Below are 9,136 nucleotides of genomic sequence, written 5' to 3'. Positions count from 1 at the left end.
TTGTGCGCTGGAACGATGTTTCATAATACCAATCACAACCAACTAGCCCAGCTGTCCATACTTAGTCACATGTAGAGACCTCTCGCATATTATTTACGTGTCTCACGAGGAGCCTCCAAGTTTTTCTAACCTCATCGTGTGCTGCAATGCCGTGCCTGCTGTTTGCGCAACACATCTGAGGGCGTCGTCACTATACCTCGACTTGTATTTCCAGCGTGTCCTGTGGTGCAGACTGCATCTGTTACAAAAATGCCATTTTGAATCTATTTTATTACTGTTCATATCCATCGAGCAGTTTCCCGAAAAGCCAATCGTTACCCGACATCCTTCCCTAAATTTTATCAGCCAGTCCCGAACAGCACATATAGCAATGAGTCCGCTAAAACACAATACCTCCGGATAAGAACACTATGTATAGTGTATAGGTTTCTCTGTAATGAATGTCTCATTTTCTCTTCAAGTGCTAAGCTATGGGTCGAAACACGCACAGCAGATCTGTAGGACCAGCGTGGCAGCTGTGCGACTTGAGCAGTTTTCGCGAAATAACACCACCACGCTAGGCCACAACGCTCAAAACACTTGGGTGGTGGTTCCACGAAGGTCTTAACGGGGCAATTAAGGACACTCGCACGGTAAGTCTGCGGGAGACAAGGCGGCGGCGGGGGAATGCTTAAAAGTGAGCCACCCACGAGTCATTGCGAGAAGACGGGAGCACAACGAAGCTTAGCGGAAAAGAACGGGCAACGTAAAAAAGAGATGCGCGCCACCACTAGCATGCAGCGAGCGGATCGATATAAAGCAACAGGTCCGGCTCACTGCTACTGTTTCTCTTCTGTACATTTCCATTCTGTGGATCCATTTGTTATGCGCGCTCCTACACGCAACTGGATTGGTTGCCCCCTCTGTCTGGCACTGCTCCCCGCGGTCCACGAAGATGCAGGCCGAGCAGTGCGTTTGATGCCTTTTTCTTACCCCTCTGTGCTTGATCCGGCCTCTTTGAGAAGCGCTAAGAAAGGCGGCGTCTGGCGCCGACGTTGTGTAGCGAAGAGCACGTTGGTCTGCTGGCGTTCGTGAAAAGCACGACGCGCAACCATTGCGAAATAAGCAAGACAAGCGGAGGAAAAATGGAGCGGAAAGTACACGCGCAGCCCCTGTCGTCGCTGCTATTGCAACCGCTGGCTGTTCTCGCGTTGCGAAGACGCGTTTGTTGCTCGGTACAAGATGCTGGGTGACCGCCTTGCATGTCAGCTCAGAGGGTCTGAATTGCGTCGCCAGTGAGCTGAGGCGGAGTTGCTTGCCTGGCTCTCCAAACACGCAAACAAATGTATAACTACTCGATGATCATGTTCAAGCTTTACGGAATTGATCAACACAGCCTGTTGCAGATAACGGATTCCTATTCCTTGCGCTAGATTATTCAGAGAGGCGGAGATTTCTTGCACGAGAAACTGAAAGAAATAATTAATTGATTAACGAAGCTTCACTGATTAACATCATAGGAATTTATTTACGGCGCATATGGCGTTTACGAATTTACCAATTGGAACGAATTTACAGAATAACGCCAGTTTGGAAATATGCACATAAAGCTCGCCGTAAATATGCAGTGTAGTTCCAGTTACGTTCTTTCTTTCGGGATCGTATCCCGGCCTTGGCGGCCGCATTTCGCTAAGGGGGGGGGGGGGCTGCGAAAAGGCCCGTGTACTAGGATTTAGGTGCACGTTAAAAAACCCCAGGGGGTATAAATTATTCTGGAGTCTCCTACTACAGCGTGCATCATCATCAGATCGGGATTTTGTCAGGTAAAATCCGATAATTTGTTTAATTGTTTAACGAAACGATCTTTCTTGCATTGATTGAAGCACAGCAGTTACCGGTACGCCCATGTCTATTGCCCTTACAAAAATTTCTAGTAACTTTCAATAAACTTTCTTTAGACAAATGCTACTAGAACCTACCGACAGTCTATTGAATTTCTTTAGACCGTTTTCAAACTTCTTATATACTTCATACCAACATTCTATCGACTATTGGCCACCGATATTCAATTGAAACCCTTTTTACAAACTTTCTTTAGACAATGAATGAACATCCTTTCGACACTAAAAGCAGGATTTATCGACCATTCTCATACTTCTTAGAAACATTTTAGTAACATTCTACTAACTTTCTATTGCTCGATTTAGAAACATTTTAGTAACTTTCTGCTACCTTTCTGTTCTTCGATCTAGAAACATTTTAGTAACTTTCTGTTGCTCGATCTAGAAACTTTTTAGTAACATTCTGCTAACTTTCTGTTGCTTGATCTAGAAACATCCTAGCAACTTTCTATAACTCGACCTAGAAACGGCCTAGTAACATTCTACCAACTTTCTGTTGCTGCCCCTAGAAACATTCTAGCAACTATTTTAGTATGCTTTAAATGTGCTGGTGAAATTTAAGCAAATTTCTCTGGCTTTTTTTAATATATTGTGGTGCTGTTCCAATGTAACCTTCAACATGGGTAGTATATATAAATGTCATCATCATCATCATCATCAGCCTGGTTACGCCCACTGCAGGGCAAAGGCCTCTCCCATACTTCTCCAACAACCCCGGTCATGTACTAATTGTGGCCATGCCGTCCCTGCAAACTTCTTAATCTCATCCGCCCACCTAACTTTCTGCCGCCCCCTGCTACGCTTCCCTTCCCTTGGGATCCAGTCCGTAACCCTTAATGACCATCGGTTATCTTCCCTCCTCATTACATGTCCTGCCCATGCCCATTTCTTTTTCTTGATTTCAACTAAGATGTCATTAACTCGCGTTTGTTCCCTCACCCAATCTGCTCTTTTCTTATCCCTTAACGTTACACCTATCATTCTTCTTTCCATAGCTCGTTGTGTCGTCCTCAATTTGAGTAGAACCCTTTTCGTAAGCCTCCAGGTTTCTGCCCCGTAGGTGAGTACTGGTAAGACACAGCTATTATATACTTTTCTCTTGAGGGATAACGGCAACCTGCTGTTCATGATTTGGGAATGCCTGCCAAACGCACTCCAGCCCATTCTTATTCTTCTGATTATTTCCGTCTCATGATCCGGATCCGCCGTCACTACCTGCCCTAAGTAGATGTATTCCCTTACGACTTCCAGTGCCTCGCTGCCTATTGTAAATTGCTGTTCTCTCCCGAGACTGTTAAGCATTACTTTAGTTTTCTGCATATTAATTTTTAGACCCACTCTTCTGCTTTGCCTCTCCAGGTCAGTGAGCATGCGTTGCAATTGGTCCCCTGAGTTACTAAGCAAGGCAATATCATCAGCGAATCGCAAGTTACTAAGGTATTCTCCATTAACTTTTATCCCCAATTCTTCCCAGTCCAGGTCTCTGAATACCTCCTGTAAACACGCTGTGAATAGCATTGGCGATATCGTATCTCCCTGCCTGACGCCTTTCTTTACTAAGATTTTGTTGCTTGCTTTATGGAGGACTACGGTGGCTGTGGAGCCGCTATAGATATCTTCCAGTATTTTTACATATGGCTCATCTACACCCTGATTCCGTAATGCCTCCATGACTGCTGAGGTTTCGACTGAATCAAACGCTTTCTCGTAATCAATGAAAGCTATATATATATAAATGTATTTGCCTATGAACAAAACACTCCAATCTTTTTGAAAACTAACATTTATTTAGCACATTTCAAAACCTGTGCGCAAGCAGCAATGACATGTTTTTGATCTCCGCTGTGTCGAAGTGCCTTGCTGTGTAGCCTAAGGGAAGAGAAAAAGTTAAGAGTTAGTTCAGCCTTGTGTCTCTGTTAGTGTATCTGGGCAGGACGGCACGAGTGATCCACAAGATTTTAACTTCAAATTACGAATTAAAGCAAACGTTTTAGTTGTCTGCGCTGTCACACATACTCAGAATGGCGTTCTCACGCCTTGGGTACAAAGCCTCTTTTTAGGCAACATCCTTGTGGGCTATGGAATGCCGCCCAAATACAGATTTGTGCTCTCTAACTCTTCTGGGCTGAAAAGAACCTTCAGGAGGCCCCGTGCACATCTTGAGCCGGAGTTTTTGCGTATCGCTGCAGTCGTGCCAGCGTGGCCTCATCAAGGAGGATTTCTTCCCCAAGGTCCACCTGAAAACGAAAAGCAAACATTAGTTCTGGTTTTTATGCTTTGTAACTAAAACATTTGTTTTTCCTTTGGTATAATATTCGGAAAGGATAATTTTTTACTTAGATGGTCTATTGTAGGAAGTCATGCTATGATACAGTAACATAGGTGACTTTGCAACAAAAGCTGTAGTTTATATCTATAGGTCTCTTAAACACTTCCAGTGAGTCAGGATGCAATAGAAATGTGATAGCTTCAATCGGCATTGCTGCATTAGACTTTCCAGTTTCTATTTTTCTTTCTTTCTAGTTTCTACTATTTCTCTGGTGAACTGGTCAGGGTGTCTGGCTAGCGATGGAATGCGATAAAACAGAGGCTTGCATCTGCAGCATGCGCAATGTCCAGCAAGGTCACCAGATAGGGCTGGTTTCTCAACGTTGTTTGTGTGCTCACGTAATCACTTGTTGATGCATCTACTTGTCTGTCCCACATACTCTTTGTCACAGTCCAACGGGACGCAGTAAACCACCCCTTCAACACAGTGGCATTGCGAAAGCTGCCTGCCACAGTGGTCAATACATGCAACGGGTAACCTGCATCTAACAGATGTGAGACTTTGTACTGAAAATTCTCTGAACCAAGTGCCGGCTGGACTTCAAAAGGGCGTTTTTGAAGCCCAAATTGAAAATACCTCACTTCACTAGCTTTGAATGAGGTGAGTATGCAAGAATGAGTTTTTTGCCTCCAAGCTCGTAAAACCAACACGAGGCAAGAAACCCATCCTTGCATACTTATCAGCTCAGGAATGTCCATAACCATAGTGTCTTACAAAGAGTATTCTACGTTCTATTTGACAGATTACTGCTGAACAAGTATTTAGAAGAAATGCTCCATATTGAATAGAGTTATGAACAAATTTCAAGAACAGTAATTGCCAAATTCTATATCTTCTTGCTTGTAGATTGAAAAAATTAAATACACAGAATGCATAATGGAAGACATCTATATGTACATTTACAACAAGGTTCCACAATTACTTGCCCTATACTGAAAAGTATAATGTGCATGTAAATTTTTATTTTCTCGGCTAGATTGAACTTTGGCAGACATGCAACTGAAAAGCACTTTGCTTGAAGCAAATGGCACCTCGTGGCATCAAATGCTTTGGCAGAGCACGCAGCAATAATTAACCACAACAGTGACTGCATGAACTCTAGTGCAATTGGCCAGGAAAGAAACTGGAAGGCACACCTGCACCTGTGGGGTCCTTAGAGATACAATCAACAGGACACACACTTATCGAAACGAAGGAACCCTCTCTGTGTTATGCACGATGGATGCGTCACACGCTAAAACCCACTAAGTAGGCACTTCTACTTTGTGCCCCATTGAGAATAAGGCTTTCGAATAGACGCCAAATTGTCTAGCATTTAAAGTTTTATTTGATTAGTCTATGTCATTCTTTGTCATGTTCCATCGCGACCAGACAAGCTTCCATCAAACTCTCAGTGATAGAACTTTTGGCGAAAGCATTAAGGCACTTTTTGCCTATATGTGGGTAGCAGAACACATTCTTCTAGGTGCTCAAGAGTGCATTATTCGCAGTATGAAACCTCAATTTGATAAGAAGTGCAACAAATAATTACACTATATCAAAAAGTAAATAGTTCACAAATTAAGTGCAGGGCAGCTTGAGCTTGAAGCAAGCCTCCTTGCGACATCTTGGTAAATCCGAGGGAAAGTAAAATCAATTCTTCGCATTACACATAATTGCACAGAACAAGCTTTAGCCCATGCCAACTGAAAAAGGGCAAGGAAATGGAGAAAAATTATGGCAATGTAACAGTGAATTGTCAGCATTGAGCTGTGCTGTCATGGTATGGTTTGCAACTACTGCACTAGGCTGGTTGTTATATGATTCAGCAGTTTCCTATACCATGTTACCAAATTAACTCAAATTTCTGTAATGTATAAAGGAGACCAGCTTCCAGCCTGAAATGAACCTGCAGTTGGGACTCATTGTGAGCTTCTAACAGCAAAAGGTTAATGATTTGTTACAAGTTTGAGGAATTGAACACTCATACTGACTAGGAATTCAGCAGCTACAGAATAAAGCCAGAAAACATTATTTTATGCAAATGTATTTAGGGTGTGAAGTATGGCGTGCAATACATAAGTGTGACCAATTGGAGGGAAGAATATAGGCACACAGGCAATAGTGTGAGAATTTAACTCCATGAGACTGCATAATGAAAAGATAAAAATTATACATGTAAGGACACCTCATGCATCTCAACCAGGTTCTTATAAAGGCAATTTGGCTAGATAGTTATAGAGCCTGTATGGAGTATATCATGCATAATTACTTAAGCCCCCCCCCCAATTATATGCAACTCAGAGGAGGCTACTTTGGTAAGTTGATTAAGAGGGCACTCCAGATCACCAAAAGATAAAATTCAAGTGATCTGCCACTAGAAATACCGAAAATGGCACATACAGTAACATGATTGCATACTGCACAAACGTATCCTACAACTCACAAGGTAGTGACAGTTTTGTGCGCACCTTTGTGAAAGCATGCAGATCAGGTGCTTTATCGTTGTGCTTCCCAGCTTTCAGCAGTGCAGCAGGTTCCTGCGGGGTGTAGGGATGCCTCCAAAATCTGCATAGCCTTCAACAGTAAGAAATGACTGTTTATTGTACTGTGAAGGAGGAAACTAGTGATTTACCAGTGTCATGTGCAATTTCAATGAGTGCCTCCCATAGCCAACTGCATCAATCTATGTCTGGTTGTACAAATTTCTCTTCGTTATATCTCAGGAGGTTTACACTGCTATTTTGTAACAAGTGAAATTTCAGGAAGGAACGAAATCAGCAGCAACAACGGACTACTAGAACGATCATCAACAAAACTCGAATATATAGTAAAACACAGAGCATTGGATTAAGAAAAAAAATATTGAGCACATGAGAAGCATTCTGAAAGCTAGGCCGCGATTTCGTAGCGATGCTATTGTTTTCGCTATTCGTTATGCTTACCGCTATTCTATGCCACAAGAGTGGCATAGAATCGAGCGGTAAGCATCGCTACAAAATCGAAGTCCTTACTTTATTATGCACTAGCCCTAACCTACGATTGCCAAGAGCTGATATCCAGTTCTTCAGGTGTATATATATATATATATATATATATATATATATATATATATATATATATATATATAAGGAAGGCCAGGGTCTCACTGAAATGTCTCGATTAAAAAGAAACCTTGTCATTGTACTATCGGCCGATATCTTCTCCGGATCACACACAAATTCGCGAAGACACTCAAGAACATGAACGATACAGGCAGGTTCTCGCGACGCAGACCTTCAAACCCATCTGCATACGTACAAAAATCTTCATACAAGGCTATATCTGCTCAATCGTCAAACTTAGCTATCGTGTGCCAAAGCGCGAAGCCCATCACACATCAACGTATACATTACACATGTACTATAATTGCGGGAACGCCGACATAACGAAGAATTTCTAGCCAGGAAACTACCGAGCAAACAGCAACTTTCAGTGTTTTCTTAATTGTGCGCCTATTCAGTCATAGCAATCAAGGCGGGTAGCATATACTTCACAGAAGAATACTAGTACGCTGCAACATCAGACGAAGCTTTCGTCAAATTGCTTGCTAAATGAACACAGCAACATAGGCAACCTGCGATCAGAAAGCGCTCTGCTCTGGCTAGTTACAGGACTCTCATTACATGAACCATAAGCTTCAAAAATGCGCGCAAGCGCCCAACTTGCTTACCTTTCAAGACGTAGTCAGCAAACGCTTATTCGTCTCACACGTACCGTGGCACCGACGTTTTTCTGGCGCAAGCACTGTAGAACTTTCGATGAATTCCAGCTCCGCAAAATCACCACCTTCAACAAAGCCTTCCACACACTATGATTCGACGCCCCAGTACCAGACTTTTCACGAGAGCGCGGGCGGGCAGCTCGGCAGAACAAAGAAGCTCGGACGGGCGGGCGCTGCAGTAGGACACTCACTGTCGACACTGGTGGATCGCACGAAACACACGGCGAACTAATGTTGTTACACGAGTCCGGAAAGTTTTGCGATGGTTAATGCACACAACAAGGTGCACATTTTGTCTAGGCACTTCTAAAACATAATTCCGCTACCTCCTTACAGCAACGAGCACTTTGCACAACCAACGTGGTCTGTTAACCAAACAAATACTGCAGTGGCGCCACACTGCGGTTCTTTGAAAACTGTAACGTAAATTAGAAAATTGCGTGTTTTTTCCTAATAAGAATCGGTGGAGACCTTTTAACGAATTTGATGGGTTCAAAAAGTGTGTAATTTGTAAAAGTATGCACTTTGTCACACGAAAAATGTATATAAGAAAAAAAAACGAAGTGGATATTGCCTCCGAGATTCCCATCCGCTTTAGGCGCATGCAGTTTTCAAAAGCACCGCCTTCGAGATCTGATTTTGTTACTCAACGGAAGCCGCAGCTGGGAGGAGGGCAGGCATTTAGGCCCCATTTGATTTATAAAGCATATAGAGGGACTTAAGCCGAACCACGAGCGAACTATAGTTGGCGAACACGAGCCTATCAGCGCGCCGTCCGTGCAGGTCCGTTTGCTTGCAATGGTGGACGGCCTACTGGCTTCTTTGACACCTACCGAGCGCACATACATGATCACCGCCCATATACACGCTTCCAGTGCCCAGTGCAGCGCCGGATTATGTACCCAGTGCCGCGCTCTGGATGCTGGGGCGTGGGCAGGCGCGGCGTACTGGGAGGCGCTGGCGCGAAAAACAGCTCTAGCGTGTTGAATACGCGGTGCCTGGACATCCCACATATTTTTTTGAACGCAGAAAGCAACAGTGAGCGTTTTAGTGCAAAAAAAACCTAAATAAAAATACTTCTACTAGGATTCGATCTCCCGACCTACGGATCCCAAGCCCGGTACTCTACCGCTGCGCCACGCCAGCCTGTTGAAGTTTAGTGATAGTTTATAGAATTAAACCAAG

The 9,136-nt window shown here is 43.5% G+C and overlaps 1 long non-coding RNA gene across 1 annotated transcript; it reads right to left on the bottom strand.

Moving 5' to 3' along the window:
- Positions 1–3,645: 3,645 nt before the first annotated feature.
- LOC142566851 (uncharacterized) lies at positions 3,646–8,221 on the bottom strand. Its single transcript, XR_012825148.1, has 3 exons — positions 7,901–8,221; positions 6,660–6,765; positions 3,646–4,117 (listed from the first exon to the last, which is right to left on the bottom strand). It is a non-coding gene; the product is annotated as an uncharacterized LOC142566851 (long non-coding RNA).
- Between the last annotated feature and the right edge of the window lie 915 nt (positions 8,222–9,136).

Source organism: Dermacentor variabilis, unplaced genomic scaffold (assembly GCF_050947875.1).
Source record: "Dermacentor variabilis isolate Ectoservices unplaced genomic scaffold, ASM5094787v1 scaffold_13, whole genome shotgun sequence".
Taxonomy (NCBI): Eukaryota; Metazoa; Arthropoda; class Arachnida; order Ixodida; family Ixodidae; genus Dermacentor; species Dermacentor variabilis.
The sequence above is the reverse complement of the archived record's forward strand: the minus strand, read 5'-3'. Positions and strand labels throughout refer to the sequence as shown.